This window comes from Epinephelus lanceolatus, chromosome 2 (assembly GCF_041903045.1).
Source record: "Epinephelus lanceolatus isolate andai-2023 chromosome 2, ASM4190304v1, whole genome shotgun sequence".
NCBI lineage: Eukaryota > Metazoa > Chordata > Actinopteri > Perciformes > Serranidae > Epinephelus > Epinephelus lanceolatus.
Genome location: NC_135735.1, coordinates 33,138,263 through 33,153,923, shown reverse-complemented (window position 1 = coordinate 33,153,923; position 15,661 = coordinate 33,138,263). Strand labels below are relative to the sequence as shown.

The following is a 15,661-nucleotide window of genomic DNA, read 5'->3' as shown; positions in this document are numbered from 1 at the left end:
CCAGCATTCAGTGAGCCTGATATACTGTATTTTAAAACTAATTTTTGGTGTTATGAAGAGCCTCATGTTAATTTTCAAATGCTCCAATATTTTGACTGTGTTGTCTTTAAATTTGTCTTTTATACTTCCCAAATTAATCTCAGTCCTGTTTCCCATGTCTCCTTGGTGTTGTGCACATCAACCTTTGTTTCCTGTAAGATTTCAATCAGATTTGAGGTTTTAATTTTTTCCTGTTTCTGTTTTTGTCTATAACTTCCAGTAACCAATGCATTCTCTGACTTTGTTCCTCTTTCTGCTGTTTCATGAAATATGTTAGCACAGGTTTCATTAAGTGAAAAATTAGAAATGTACTTATTAAAACTACAGCTAATATTAAAAGTGGATAACATGTTAGCTTTAGACTAAAATCTTACCCTATTCAAAGCCTTAACAGCCCTTGCTAGACTCTAGCCAGCAGCTATGACTCATGATGAGGAGAGTAACAAAATATCATTGACTCATTCAATATTTTGTGACATAAAAAGCTAGGGGAAAAAATAAGTGAAAGGACTCTCGTCAGTTGTCTGTGTGAGCTGTGCGGGGTAGAATTGCTGTACAGTGCTTTTTTAGCCCTCGTCTTTTGGCCACAAACAGCCAATGGACATTTTCCCCCATTTTATGTGTACTGTGTACTGTGACAACAAGTAGCAATTCTGTAAAACGGCTCAGACAAACTGATTCAAACACTTACTAGGAACTCCAGGTTCTCTAATGTCCTGCAAACCCTTTATGAACTTACACTTAACTTGTAACTGATTCAACAAGCGGGTGTGTCCTCTCTGCTTTATGTCCTTTGCAAATCTGCTTCTATTCATCTCCAGTAATGTCTTTATGAGTTTGATTTCATTCATGCCCTCTCAAGATAGTGTATTGTGTTCAGCATTGATCACTTTTCACTTTTGGTCCACTAAGGTGTTTGAAAAATCTAAGTCCATCCAAAGTCCATACATTTGTTCTTTATTTTTACAAGGTGATTCAAATTTAGACATTTCACCCTCAACCTTGTGTTTACGGAGATCAGGATGTATTTTTTAATCAAAGTGGGTTTTTTTGGGGGGGGTAGTTCAAGTATCATTTCACACAAATCATGAAAACATCCTCTACTCCCCGTAGTATCGTTTCGCACAATCGATTCAAAATCCACCTCTGAAACTTCTGCCACCATCTAAATTTGGTTGAGGTTCATGGAATTTCATTTGTGCCCCTAAATGCACTTCTGTAGAGAGTAATTCCAGTGAAAGTGGTTTACCACGAGGTCTGTGGATCATGTTGAGCAACTGGAACATTTTTTCTAGCAGTTGCCAGTGATTTTAAAAGTCATTTTCCATTGCTTTGGACAAAGGAAACAAGATTTTATCAACCCAAATTCAGTGCTGTAATGATTAGGTTAAAATGAACTGACTACAATTGTGATTCTGATATCTGATAATCAATTCATTATTTAAGTAGTTTAATAAGGGAAAAAATGCTGGTTCCGGTTGTTGTATTAATTGTTAAACAATCAACATTGCTGATAAAAAAGCTATCGATGTGACAAAGGTTGGTTATTGTTTTTTTTTTTTTTTTGTTACGGATGTTAAGACAATATCTTTAAAATGGTACCGGTGCCTGAAGTGATACATTTTAAAAATAAAGCACAAAATGAAGGTCAGTGACATTAAAGAAGTGCAACTTGAAACTGAACATTTTACTAACTCAGCAGAGACTCAGTAGAGACCAGCTATCGTCACTACTAGGGCTGACCCAAAAAATTCGAAGCTTCGAAGCTTTGTTCGATGGCACGGGATTCGATTGTGTTTTGAATATTCTGCCTTTTTTTTTCTCCCATTTTTTTGGGGGGGACCTTGAACGCAACACCATCTCTGACAAGGAAATAGAAAGCCCGACGTGCAATGAATGTAGGCCTATTATCCTGCTTGAACACAGACAACTAAATTCTTTCAACACTGGGACTCAGAATAATGATAAAATAGATTTTATTGATGTAAAAAAGAATATGCTGATGGTGACATTTTCCCAGGTCCGCTGCGCTCTGAGTCTGGTGTCAATGACACATGCTGCTCTGAGTTGTGCATCTGTCTGCAGTGCGCTGCAGTGCGCGCCGAGGGTTTTAATTTTTAGTGTTAAATCAAAAGTTAAACACTACTTATCAGCAACCAGAAGTGTTTTTTCGTTTGTGAATATTTTTATCTTAATTCTAGGGTTGCAAGAAACTACCTTTTCGCCATAATTTGTAAGTTATTAACTTTTTTGGACTTTTTTGGACTCAGCACTCACTACCAACTATTGGACCAACTATTGTCACTGTCCATCTCAACAGTCCACCTTAAGTAAGCTTGGCCAGGTTCCAATGGGAGGTTAACTTAACTCGCTAACAGCAGCGCTAACATCCTTAATTTTAATCAGCAGGTGACAAGCAAGACACAGGAACGTAGCTTTGGTCTTATTCATTGACTTTATAATCATACCATAGCCTCACCATCAACCTTCCTCATCATACACATGCTCCCCTTCTCTGTCTTATTCTCTCTATCTATTAATCTGGTGCCAAAATGAAGCACCGGAGTCTTCGTTGTGTTCTAGTCCGGTAGGAACGGGTCATATAGAAACTTGTTGGTGCCCAATACTAGACGTGACTCAGGCAGAAATCATATTCCTGGATGAGGGAATATTCAATTTGTATTCACATTATTTTTATTTATGTTTATTGACGTTGGGTCACTTAAGGTTAGCCAACATAATGTTAACTTGCCAAATAACCAATAGATGAGTTAACTACCTATACAGGTACTCTAGCTAACGTCACGTGACCAATTCAATGATCAGATGATTATCATGCTAAAATTATCTTCATAAGCTTGTTGAACATTGTTATAACTTTACGTAACCTTGGTCACCAAGCTAATGTGTATGGAGAGCCTCGGTGGCTGCTTTTGTCTTCTTCTTCTGTTTAATGGCTGGTGGCAACTAGCATTTATAGTGCATTTGTGTCCCTCTCCGAGTGTGTGGGTGGTTTAATTATATCAAACATTTATCAAACATTCGTTATAACATTTCGGCTGCCTTCAGTAGATTTACATAAGCAGGAGAAACCACATGTTAAAAGGTGTGTAAGTCATGTTTTGAGTAACTTTCTGCAGAAGGGCTGCCAGTCCCACACTTGTCACTTTGCATCATTGTGAAACAAACTGCACTGAAAGTGGCAGTATCAGACACTCGTGTGCGATGGTTTGCTTGCTACAGACAGTAGCCTCAAATTTGCTTTCATCTAATGTATCAAACAGGGTAAGCTTTGTTGTGCGTACCGATTATAGAAATCATTTCCCCTTCACTGTTTTTGAATCTAGTTTCATATATGAAAATACAACCCATTTTACAGTATGTTACAACATGTATTTGGGGTTATCTCTTAAAGTACCACCTACTCCATTTGTAATAGTGTCTATTGTGAAGTGGTTGTGTGAGTGTTTAGAATTAAGGTATTGGTGAGTTAGGGTTATGCAGGTCATGAGCAGTGGCCTCATTGGGCGTTAGAGGTGGCATGAGGCGGGGGGGGGGCAGAAGTGCCCTTTATGGGTGGCAGAGTAGTAGATCCATGGCGGAGGTGTCTGGCTTTCTGCCCAGACATGCCATGTGGGGTTCAGATGGCAGGGTGGAATAAAAGAACAGGGGGGCACACCGCTCTCTAGCTGCTGGTAAGGGGAACATGAAAAACATTTTTGTTTACCCACTCCCCTTTTTTAGATTTTTCTTTTTCTATATTCCATATACAATGACTTTTTTTGGTTTTGCTTTTTCTTATCTCAAAAATTGAAAGAAGTTTTTGTGGTTTGTCGGTTGCCACCATACCGGCACAGAGCATTGTAGACCCGCCACCAGGACGGCTGAGGCTTCTTTCCTTTCTCACTGCTTTCTCAGGATGTGAAAGAGACCACCAGTGACATCAGAGAGACTGATCTAGGCTAATGAAATCTCCAGATGCCAGCAGTCACCACAACTTAGTGACTAGTCAGGTTTGATTTTGTTATGTGACATTTCTTGTACTTGTAGGATTGTCTTTGTCATGTTTAGAAATGCAGATATGTAAATGCAGTTTTATCATGATGAAATGATCAAACCGAGGGCAGCTAGTGGGGAAAGTAATTTTGCCCTTGTCTATGTTGTTGTCATTGCTTTGCTTCTCTGAACCAAGAGCACGATCCTCTCAGTCGTGGGAAAGACTGAAATTACATCGCTCTCATGGTGGACTATTTTGAGCTCCCAAAGAGAGTGGCAGAGGGCAGGCGGCAGGTTCTAGTGACTCGTTTGTACTTAGTGCAGGAGAACCCCTCTCGTCCCAGCACGTCTGCAGCCCTCAACTTTTTACTGCTCAAGCACTTTGCGATCTTAACGAGGAGAGGAGTGGAAGAATGCTGTGCGCTACATCGCCAGGTGAGTGTGTCAGCACTCCCAGACTCTAGCCAGGTGTTTCCGTGTGTATGTGCGTGTGTTTGTTTAGACTTATGTTGAGGGGTGGGAGCCACCACTCAGACAAGCAGCTGTCATTAGAGTACAGGCTGTCCTCAAGTCTGTTAGAAATGATATTACACCTTGCCTAAAAATAACGGCGGAATATTTTTTTTATTGACATACATATGGCCATTTTGGTAAGAATAAAATTTGTCGAACTTTAAATTTGGTGATATTGCTCATGTTGTATGCACTGTACTTCACTCTCACTTTGCTAATGCGTGGTTAGTTTTGGTTTTTTTTGTCATTTTATCATGAAGCGTGTTGACATTAGACATGTTAGACATTTAGGACACTGATACTTATTGATATGAATAGATCCAAAAACTGTCAAAAAGAAAACAAAAGAAAAGAGGAAAACAAACAGAGCCAGGACAGTGGAGTGTTTGACAGTTAGACAAGCTAATGTCTTAAGACCTTGTAAATGCTATAGTGTCACAGTGAAGGCTGCGTGTCAGAAAAAGACAGTTAATGGACCCATAGGTTCTCATACTTCTATGAAAATGTAGAAGGCAGAAAGGTCATAGGTCAGACAGTCATGCATGAGGTCCACATGTGGGGCTCTATCACCATGCCGGTGCCCCCTAACCCTGCTGAACTGAAGGGGGTCCCAGCACCCAGTGTGATGAATGAGACGTTTGTTTCCCCGGGGCGAGGCATGAGTAACTATGTGTGGCATCTGTCTAGTTTAAATTTAGTGTAACTGAAGCTACCGCTGGCTGCGCTGTATCAACATGTCAGAGGCTGCATTACACCAGAGAGAAAGCTGTTGAACTCCTGCATCTGGTTTCATTTTTTCCTTCTCTCTCTGGTCCTCTTTTACTATGAGGCTTGCTACACGGGGATTAGGGTGGTTTGAATCCCATTTTATTTTAGGCTACCCCTCAATGCCTTGTTTCAGAAAGGCTCATGCTTGGTATTGGCATCTCCATCCCATGCAGATTTTCTTGTCCTACTCCCGTTATGTGTCTGGTGATCAGCTGTGACATATTCTAAAATGAGTTAGCAAAAAACAGTGTTTGTTGCAGTGCCCTTTCATTGAAAATGAACACTAATAATAGATGGGATACATTACACATTTCATTTGAAGCCCATGTGTTTGTGTGGACCCTACTACATGGGTCACAATTGGAATGTAGACCATGTGGACTTTGACAGCTGGGCAAAAAGGGCACACAAATTGTGAATAGAGGTTTTAACAGTATTAACTGCTGATCACTTGACGCACATAACGCTCAAGAGAGTAAAACTTGAATTGGGCCTCTGTAGTAAAATATTCTCGTCATATTGTTAAACATGTATAAACTTGCAGAGCTGTGGAGAAGACGGTAAGGAAGGGTTTTCCTACTATAGATGCTTTTTTCTGTACATCTTCCACTTCCATTTATGTTTTTTGGAGGGGAAATTGTGGTCTTCCTGTTTTTTCCTTGATTATTTCCTGCTAGGTTTTTTTCTGTTGCTTTGTATTGGCCTGATTACAAGCATGATAAAGGACTGTTATGAGGCTCTCCCCCAAGCAGAGCACATGGACCCTTTACTTGAGAACACTGCATTTCTTTTTACCAACTCACCACATCCTCATCATCCATTCCACTGCTGCACAAGCAGCACAGATGATGGGAAGTGGTTCTGCTGGTACAGTTGTTCAGTCTGTGTGGAGGTGGGTCAAGGCCAGGAGGTTGGGGTCGCCATTAGGGTTGTAAATGACCAGTTTCATCACAATAGGATATTATATCGATTCTTTAGACAACAGTATGATATTTGCCGATATTACAAAGTCTGGTACAATCCAATTTCGATTGATGCGATTTAGGGGGCTGCGATCGATGAGAGACAGTGTTATATGCCCAATGCAATTCAATTCAGTTTTATTTATAAAGCCCAATATCACAAATCACAATTTGCCTCACAGGGCTTTACAGCATACGACATCCCTCTGTCCTTGGACCCTCACAGCGGATAAGGAAAAACTCCCTCCAAAAAAAACCTTTAACGGGGAAAGAGAAATGGTAGAAACCTCAGGAAGAGCAACTGAGGAGGGATCCCTCTTCCAGGACAGACAGACATGCAATAGATGTCATACAGAACAGATCAACATAATAAATCTGCAGTAATCCATATGACGCCCTGAAGGCAAACTTCTCCCAACAGCCATAAAACATGGATTAACAATGAATTCATTTAACAGAGGTAGCAAATTCAGCTTAGTAAAAACTGTCAAGATTCATGGACAAAACAATTGTTTTTTGCTAGTCACACATTATTAGCTTTAGCATGTTTACATTGCATAAATTAGCGTAGCCTAGCTGAAATTACATGTAACATGATAATCATTTTTCTTAGTCACCATTGGTTTAAGTCACTGCATCCCCCAACAGAGCTCTGTTCAGTTGAAATTTCAGCCTGCATGCAAGTTTTTTCAGCCGAACATTGTTGAAACAGAGCAGCTAATGTTGCTGTAGTGAGAAGTTAGTAGAGTAAGATTCCCGTCCAGGCAGGTACGTTGTGTTTTATCTCGTAATGGCATTGTTTACATACACCATGTGCTCCGTCTGTTGACCTGTATTTTCTCAGAAATCCAAATTATTTCCACACTGCTGATTTATTCCGGAGTACATAATGTTATCCTCATCGTCTTTCTCTTCACAGCTTGCCATCTGCCTGCGGCTGTTTGACGGTGACACAGACTTTAAAAATAACGTATCCTAAAGATGACCATATGGATCGATGTTTTCACTTTGCATCGGTGATATTGGAACATTGATCATTGAATCGATATATCGATCCAGATTGATGGATTGCTACGCCCTTCGTTGCCATTGTCAACACGTGGAGATTAGGAAGTACATATTTTTGACCAAATACCTTGATGTGGATATTGGACGATATTGTAGGGTTGACTATTGGTGCTTTCACAAAATATTTACACAATGAGATTTTTGATGATTAATCACCAGTAATAAGTTGCAATGGCAAATAATTGAACAGGCTGGTAAGTTCAGAAAATTACATCACCTTACTGTAATGGAGCCTTTAAAACCAGGAAAAGACAGCACTTACGATATCCAGTCCCATATATCGATATTGATGAAATATCAGTACATCTCTATAACTAGCATTACTTTGTTGATGCTTGGATATTCAAGGAACATAGTTAATACAGTGGAGGATATTGGTTGACACACTTGTGCATAAATCAGCGGTGTGTATATACTGTAGCCTCACTACTAAGACCAACAGTGTGCAAATGTCAGCTTTCCTCTCTTTCTTGTCTGTCTCTGCTCTTTATTTCTCTCACACACACTCTGTCTCTTTTGCTTTCTCTCTTTTTCTCTCACACATAAAGGAACACAAAAGCTCTGTTTCCCTGCCTGTCCCTCTCCCTCCCTCTCTCCCTCTCTCCCTCTCCCTGCGGCTGACTTTTTCAGATACATGCACAGTCAGCCCTGACAGATTGTTTAAATGTCACCCCTGCTAGCAGTAGCCTCTGATGTTATCTGCTCTGGGTTATTGCAGGTCATCAAGCAGCTTGTGTTTGCCTTGGAGGCCAATCTTCTAATGCACTTTAGCTCTCCTGCTCCACTGAAAACCAATACATACATGAACCGTCTGATACATTGTTTGTTTACATGCCTAACAAGAAACCGGGTTATTGGGAGAAACCAAGTTTGGGGGGAGTTGCAGCATGCATTTTGATGCACTGGAATAACCTGGTTACTAAAAACCTGTCTTTACATGTAACTGCTCAGTAACCAGATGTGTCCACCACCCCCTACCTACCATATTTTTAAACTAAGGTTGGCATAATGAAATAAATGTGTGGTGTATGACTCTGCAGATGAGAAGACAGGCTCTTATGTTTTTCCTTCATTTGTGTGTGTGGCTGAATTTTGGAAATAACCTGCTGTTGGAAACTGATGTGTTGACTTTTTTTCCTGACTCACTTTTAGCTGTACTGTGAACTATGTTACTTTTAAATCTCCAAGTAATAAGCCAGGTTTCTTGTTTACATGACATTAAAGAAACCAAGTTGCTGCAAAATCACACAATTTCTTATATGACTGTAAATACACTCACAGATGATATATGGCAAAGATGAGGCCGTTTACTGGGTCAGTAAATGTCAGATACCTCACTGAATAAAAAATGCAAGTGCAATAGAAACTATTGAATAGTGCTAGATAAATATTTGTGCCATCTAGTTTTATCTTTTTTTGGAATTAGACATCATGGACTATCAGCATTGTCATCACCAGTAATGTGGCTCTAGTTTGGTTTTGGTCATAATTATCTATCTAATATGTGTAGTGTGCTCCTTAATGGGCATATAATCCTAAACCACATCATTGAGTTATATTTCTGTCAACATTTAGCTGAACACCTTGATAAAACCTGGAAGACTGTATTATCTAGTGTTTGTCTGATATTAAAGGTGCTGTGTATGATATTCAAAACAATAACATATAGCAGCAAAACAACTAATTGCTATATAAAGATATTTACTATTCTATTCTAACAAAGCTATAGCGGAGTAATGGCATCCTGAAGAGAGAATTAAGTCTTGCTTACCTTGTGTGTGTTGTGATCCGAGCTCCTTTGTTGTGTGTTGTGGTAGAGGGTGCGGCCTGCGTGCATGTGAGTCTGTGTGTGTACCCCACTGGCTAGCTAATCGCTGCTGCTCTGCTCTGTGCTCATATGGTGGTTACTGCTGATATCAGGACGGCATGGTTGCTGTAGCATAGCGGCAGGGCCCACCCTCTGGTGTCCCCCTGGTCAACATCATTAGCTCTCTGTCAGCATTGTTCCTGTTGTTAGCACTGTTTGGGCTGTTAGCACTGTTAGCTGCTAGCCCCTGACTCAGCCACCTCCATGTTGAAAACCCCATACAAACAACCTGAATCAGATTCTGAGTCATAGATACACCCTGAATGTCATGTAGTGCTTCTTTAAGTGCTTGATGTCTTTGAATTACTAGTCCTTCCTCGAGCAAATCTAGCTTTGTAACTAAATGCTTGCCTGCGCAGGAAGTGTTTTACACCAGACGGCGATTTTCATTGTTTTTTGAAAAGTTATATTTATTTTTACTATTGTAGCACTTTAGTAAATACCATATAAATAAAGCTTATTATTATTATTATTATGATTTAAATGTAAGTTTCAACATTTCCTGAAGTCTTTTTTTAGAGTACCGAATTAATGTACTCTAAAGGCAATTAGTGATGTGTTTGAAAGGGATCTTTGTGCGTTGGTGGGTATTTAGCTCAGGTGGTTACTTGGCACTCCATGTTTATCCCATAATGTTATCTCGGCATGAGATTGTTAATTAGGAGCTTAATTTAGCTGCCGGCATATGTTAACATTGGCTTAGGCTGCCATTGTTAAGCCTCTGCTGGCTGCTGAGTCTGCTGTGACGGCACAGGAAGGCTTTTTGATGTAACCCTAACATAACTTTACAGGATAAGACAGTAACAAGGCCCTACAGATGTCAGATTGAACCAAGACCCATACCTCAGGACTCGACTGTATATATGATATGTACCTCATAACTCTAGATAAATCCAGCCTGCCTCTTTCTCCCCTTCTTTGGGATTTCTCTCTCACTCACTTTCACTAAATTTTATATGTACACAGATCCAACCACCTACACACTGAGGGATCACCAGTAGGTTTGGCACAGACCCAGTCAGGAAGGTTTAGAGCCACAGGTGTAGGCCAACCGTTACAATACGTGTGTGTATGTGCGTCACAGGCTCTGTGTTTAGAAATGTAGGCAACGAGCCAGCCGCAGAGTTCTTGGAAAACCCAGGAGGAAGGAATTAAATTTGCTTTTGTGAGCTCTGCAGGAAATCACTGCAAATATCTACATCAACCAAAATATTAAAAATATATATTAAGATTTTTAATTCTGTCAAGGTTTTTTAAGACCATTTGTGCTTCAAAAGAGGAGGTTGTCTTTATTTTCAAATTAAAATGGGTTATAATTTAATTACTTTAAATTAATCAATGCATTACTGAAGGTGTTCACTGTTCATCAATTTGTATTTGCGTTCAGCTTTATTCATTACGTCACAGTGGGACTCTGACTCAGTTTGTAGTGCCACAGCAACCCCTGCCCTGTTGTTACCTAACATTAAAATGAACCCAAATTCCACACAGTGAGGTATACAGATTTTAAATTTTAAAGAAAAGGTAGAGTTGGTGCATCTTTAACTCAGAGCAAAAAAACAGTATTTGTCAGTCAGTCTGTTCTCCTGCAGCACATCTCTGAGTCAGTGTAGACTGATACATTTGTAGAAACAGAGGTGTATCGTCTGTGAGAAGGACAGCCGACAGATCAGATTTTGCACTTGTTTTACACACCACAGAATTCAAAAACGTTAGATTTACGGTTAAATGTGTAAATTGATTATTTAATGAACTGTATACCATTAATCCCATGAGGCTCATAGTACATGGCGTGTTGGCATACTTTTGCTCTGGTCTGTTGGTCAGCAGCTCCTGAGGAGGGCTGAAAGAGGAGACTGGGCTGAACACAAAGCCTTCTGTACAGGGGATGTAAGCAGAGCCTGTTCTAATCAACCTGCTTGCCCACCACAAAGGGAACCCTGGCTAAGGTTACCCTCTAGCTCCAGCACCACATGTTGTTGGGGCTAGTGGGTAACCTAAGACAACAATATGTGTTGGGGTGTTCGCACATACGTATACACACAAAAGAACACTCACCTATACCCATACAGTAAGTGCAAAAACACACAGGAAGGCACTGAGGCACAACCACAGATACACAGGAACATACAGACAGTCATACACCACCCACACTGTTTTACCCGTACCCTTGCACATTTACACATAAAGAGAGGTAGATAGAAAGATCCTGCTGCAGTTATGAGCTTGTCATCTTCTCTGGGAGAGACAAATCCTTCCTTCCCTCAGTAGTAAACTGGGCTTTCTCAGAATGTGGGCCTGTGTGTCACTGCCGGTCACAGGACCCTGACACACTTTGTGTGCAGTGAGAGTAGGAGGAGGGAGGAACAGAGTCTCTACAGGATTATCCCCCAAGCGAAAATCCCCAGGCAGTGTGACGGTCAGCCAGAGGCCTGTTGAGCTTTGTGTCAAGGAGCCAAAGTGGATGCCACCATCACCAGTGGGTCAGGCCGTTCCCTGTGGTTACCGTGAGAGCACAACTGTCTTTGTGGTGTGTCACAAACAGCCACAAAGACGCGCTTCACTAAAGCAGTGAGGTGGAGCTATTATTATCTTAGGTACAGCAAAGCCTCTTACAGATCTTTATTTAACCGGATTGGCTGTCTGATGTATGGATACTTGAGGAGTGTGTGACGCACCAGGCTTTCAGGAACAGTGCAGGGGCTTTGCAACCAAGGCCATTGATAAAACAACAGTACCACTGCCTTGCTTCTCTTCTCTCCTCCTTCTCTCCTCTCTGACCTCCTGTCCTGAGGTGACTGGTGTTTGGCTCTGACTGGGGGGTTTCCCACCACCCACCCCTTTCCTCACACTGGAGGGTTTTAGGTAGCAGGCTAATCTTATCTCAGGGCAAGGAGAGGGCTGTGGGCCAGGTAACATGGTCGTCCCCTGTCTGACCCTCATCTCAGTAACACTGCTACTTACCTCTCTTCACAATGTCTGTCTACCTGGTATATATAAGAAAGGAATAAGACGAAAAGTGAATGGATTTTTGTGGCAACTCTCCTTTCCCTGTCATTTTTTACCCCCACCAAATAAGCATGCGGCCACTATGGAACACACACACAGCAAGAGAATATGATAAACAACATGAAAAATAAAAGTGATTAATCTGATCTCAGTATGTCAAATGAATGTTATACCACTGACACTATTGGACAACTCAGCAGAGGGATTTCTAATCTGTTATCTGAGGAGACTGAGACAAGTGACAAGTTACTAGGCCAACAGATATCTAATACAAAGTCCAAGACTCCAGCACACCATGATGTGGTTGAAGATTCTGATGTATCACACATTTTATCCAAAGATTAATTACATGATACTATATACTTGGTGACTCAGCTGGTCACCCATTGCCACTGGCAGCGCACATTTTTAGACATGGCAGTAATACTGTGTCTTCTTCTCAGTGGTAAATGCTAAACAGCGTGACACTGTAACCACAGGCTCCAAAATTCAAAGCACAACATCAGAAATGAACTATCATTGCCCGGGGGTTAACCTGCCTACTTTGGTTTCTAGTGACTGCTGCTCTTTGTAGCACATTTGACAGCTTACCTGACCCAGCAATTGAAACTTTTCATTTTATTTTTTCTTCATACCGCAAGAAGTTCTCAATTGATCATTGGCTGATTGGTAGCCAGTTGATGAATGGATCTCTAATGAAACTTGCATCAGTTCATGAAGGATTCGTGAGCCCTCGTTGGCATCAGGTGCTTTGCTTGACTTGAAGCGTGAAGATTGAATTTATGCCCTGTATTTATTAGGCGCACCATTACTTTTGGAGGAAATTGTACAAGGCACAAACTGTGACTGTTTAGTCGTATCTTCTACTTTTTAGATTATAATATTCAATTGTAACGAACAGACTTATCTTCTACGTAAAATTTACTCACAAAACAACTCAATACACAAATCAAGCCACACAGAAAAGAATATATTATAAAAACACATTGCCAGATTTACTGACATGGCACATGGCAAATTTCTTTGCGTCTTTCATTCAGTTTGCACCTGCAATTTGTTAGTAATTAGCACATAATTTACTAAGGCAGCAGCTCATTACTGTGTCAGCAGCTGGGACTGCCCTACCCAACCCTGAGATATCAGTATTAAATGTTTTCTTCATGTGATTCAACACAGCTGAAACAAGCTTGTCAGGTTTTTATTTTAGCTAAGCAGCAACCCAGACGAGAAAAGTGACACACTGGGGAAATAAAATGAAACAAAATTAAGCAAATGACTACATGTCTTACATGTGGCTTTTGCATTTAATGTGAATTCCTACCAAGTGTTATGGGGAGAAACAAAGAAATAATAGTAGTAGGTGCATAGAATATATGAAGCACATGTTCTCAGTCACTTATAGACTCTTTGGAGAGAAGATCTGTGTTATAATCCAGGGATACTTGTGTGATATGATGATATTTATGTCTCTGTAATCCAAACTGTTTTTAAAATTTCTTTATAGTTTGGTCTCTAGGATAAGGACTTTTAGAAGGATGATAATCCAATTTCTATGTGTAAATCATCGCCCTTTGGCAAATTGTTTAAACATGCTTTTAATAGTGATTTATTTTGCAAATGTAGTTTTTTCTTTTTTATTAGTTTATAGAGGATAAAGAATGGACACTCATGAGATGGATTTGCTGTATCATCATTACAGCAGGTAGAGAACTTTTTTGTAACCCAGAAAAAGATGAAAGAAACCCAAATCACTATGAAATTATAGGTGATGTTTCTGTTTTCTGTGAGCATGGCATGGTGTAAAGGCAGTGTAGATGATGGGAAAAGGATGCTTGCTTTGGCATGCTTCCCTGTCTTAAGGTTTGTGTTTCTGTCTCAGTCCTGCCCTGTATTTCTTTGTTCTTTTTGTCTCTCTTCTTCTGTTCTCTTCATGTTATTTCCTAATTCAGGCTATCATAGTTTCTTTCTTTTCCTCACAGCCTCTTTCTCTTCCTCTCCACTTCGTTGTCCTTCTCTTGCTCCCCGTCAGTCAGTCAGATGCTGTCGTCAGAGGATCCACTGCTGGGTCTTGTGACAGGCAGGCAGGACCAGTGCGAAGCCGAGCTGCTATAAATAAAGAGCTTGCTGCTACTGCCTCCATTGCTGCTGATGAATAGAAAGGATAGGAGGGCAGAAACCAAAAACATTTTTCCTTTTTACTGACTCCTTTAAGACCACCTTTAATATCTGATTTGACAAAGCTGTCACATTACTGGTATGTGGTTATCATTTGAAGTCAGAGGAAACAAATATTATTATGTATTATATTATTAATTACTTACTACCAAGTTGTAGCCAATTTATCTGTGCAATTTCACAACATTATCCTGTAGAGGCTACACTGGTTTTAGCTAAGCTAGATGTTTAATGACTTATTGGCTCATTGACTTATATTTTTGGCCTAGTCATCTTGTAATATTCTGAAGGATATCTTTTTTCCAAAGCAGAAATTGTATTCATCATAGCTTAAAAGGCCAAAGAAAGGACATGACAGGATGGCTGATGTTACATGATGCTTGCTTTGTTTTACTTTTTATTGTCTTCACAGTGGGTTATATGGTGTGTTTTTTGTCTTAAAATTCAGGTTAGTTAGGTGAGTGGTGCAGTACAGAGTAAACAATCACTTTAAAAGTGAGAAAAAAATCTTAGTCTTCATATGGGAATAACAGTTTGGATTCCTAATATGTTTTTAATGTGAAAATATCTGTGCATGTGAAATCAACTTTTCACATATCAAACGCGGGGGGGGGGGGGGGGGGGTTACTTTCAGTGAGAGCAGCAGAGCATATCCAGTAGAAGTTTATCAATAACCTCTAACAGAGTAGTGCCAATGCGGACAGTGGGCTCTTGTCTATTTGTTTGTGTGCGTGCGTGCGTGTGTGTGTGTTTGTGTGTGTACTCACTGCCTGTGCCGGATGACCTTTGGTATAAATAGCCTGCCGGCGCTAGCTGTGATGACAGCCGACAGCACGCACCGTTGTGTGAATTTGTTTCCTGAGTAGTGTTGTTCATCGGTTATCCCTCTTGGAACAATGCCTGTATGACTGCCCGCTACCCAGCAACACTCTGGCCTCTAATTTCCTGAAACTAGGCTCAATCATAAGCGCAATATGACCAAATCATTTTATGCAATTATTGTAACTACAGACCCAAGACTAGTCCTGGTTGGGGTGAATACATTACTTGTAGCAGGAATGCAGTATCAGGAGGTTGACTTGTAACAATGACCAATTACATCTTTTCCATTCATCTCTTTTAAAAGCAAATTTAATAAAGTCCAGACCACTTCTCTGGTCTGGAGTCCCAAGGCACAAATATACAGCTACCCAAAGAGTAGCATACAATATGCTTTCAGTATCTTGGCTGCCTTTGAGTTGGCAGTTTAGGCTCGTAATCTGTG

General features: G+C 40.4%; 1 protein-coding gene across 1 annotated transcript in view; it reads left to right on the top strand.

Annotated features, from left to right (window-relative positions):
- The window catches only part of nfatc3a (nuclear factor of activated T cells 3a), a 66,378-nt gene that overhangs the window by 5,621 nt on the left and 45,096 nt on the right, over positions 1-15,661 (top strand). The window lies entirely within an intron of this gene.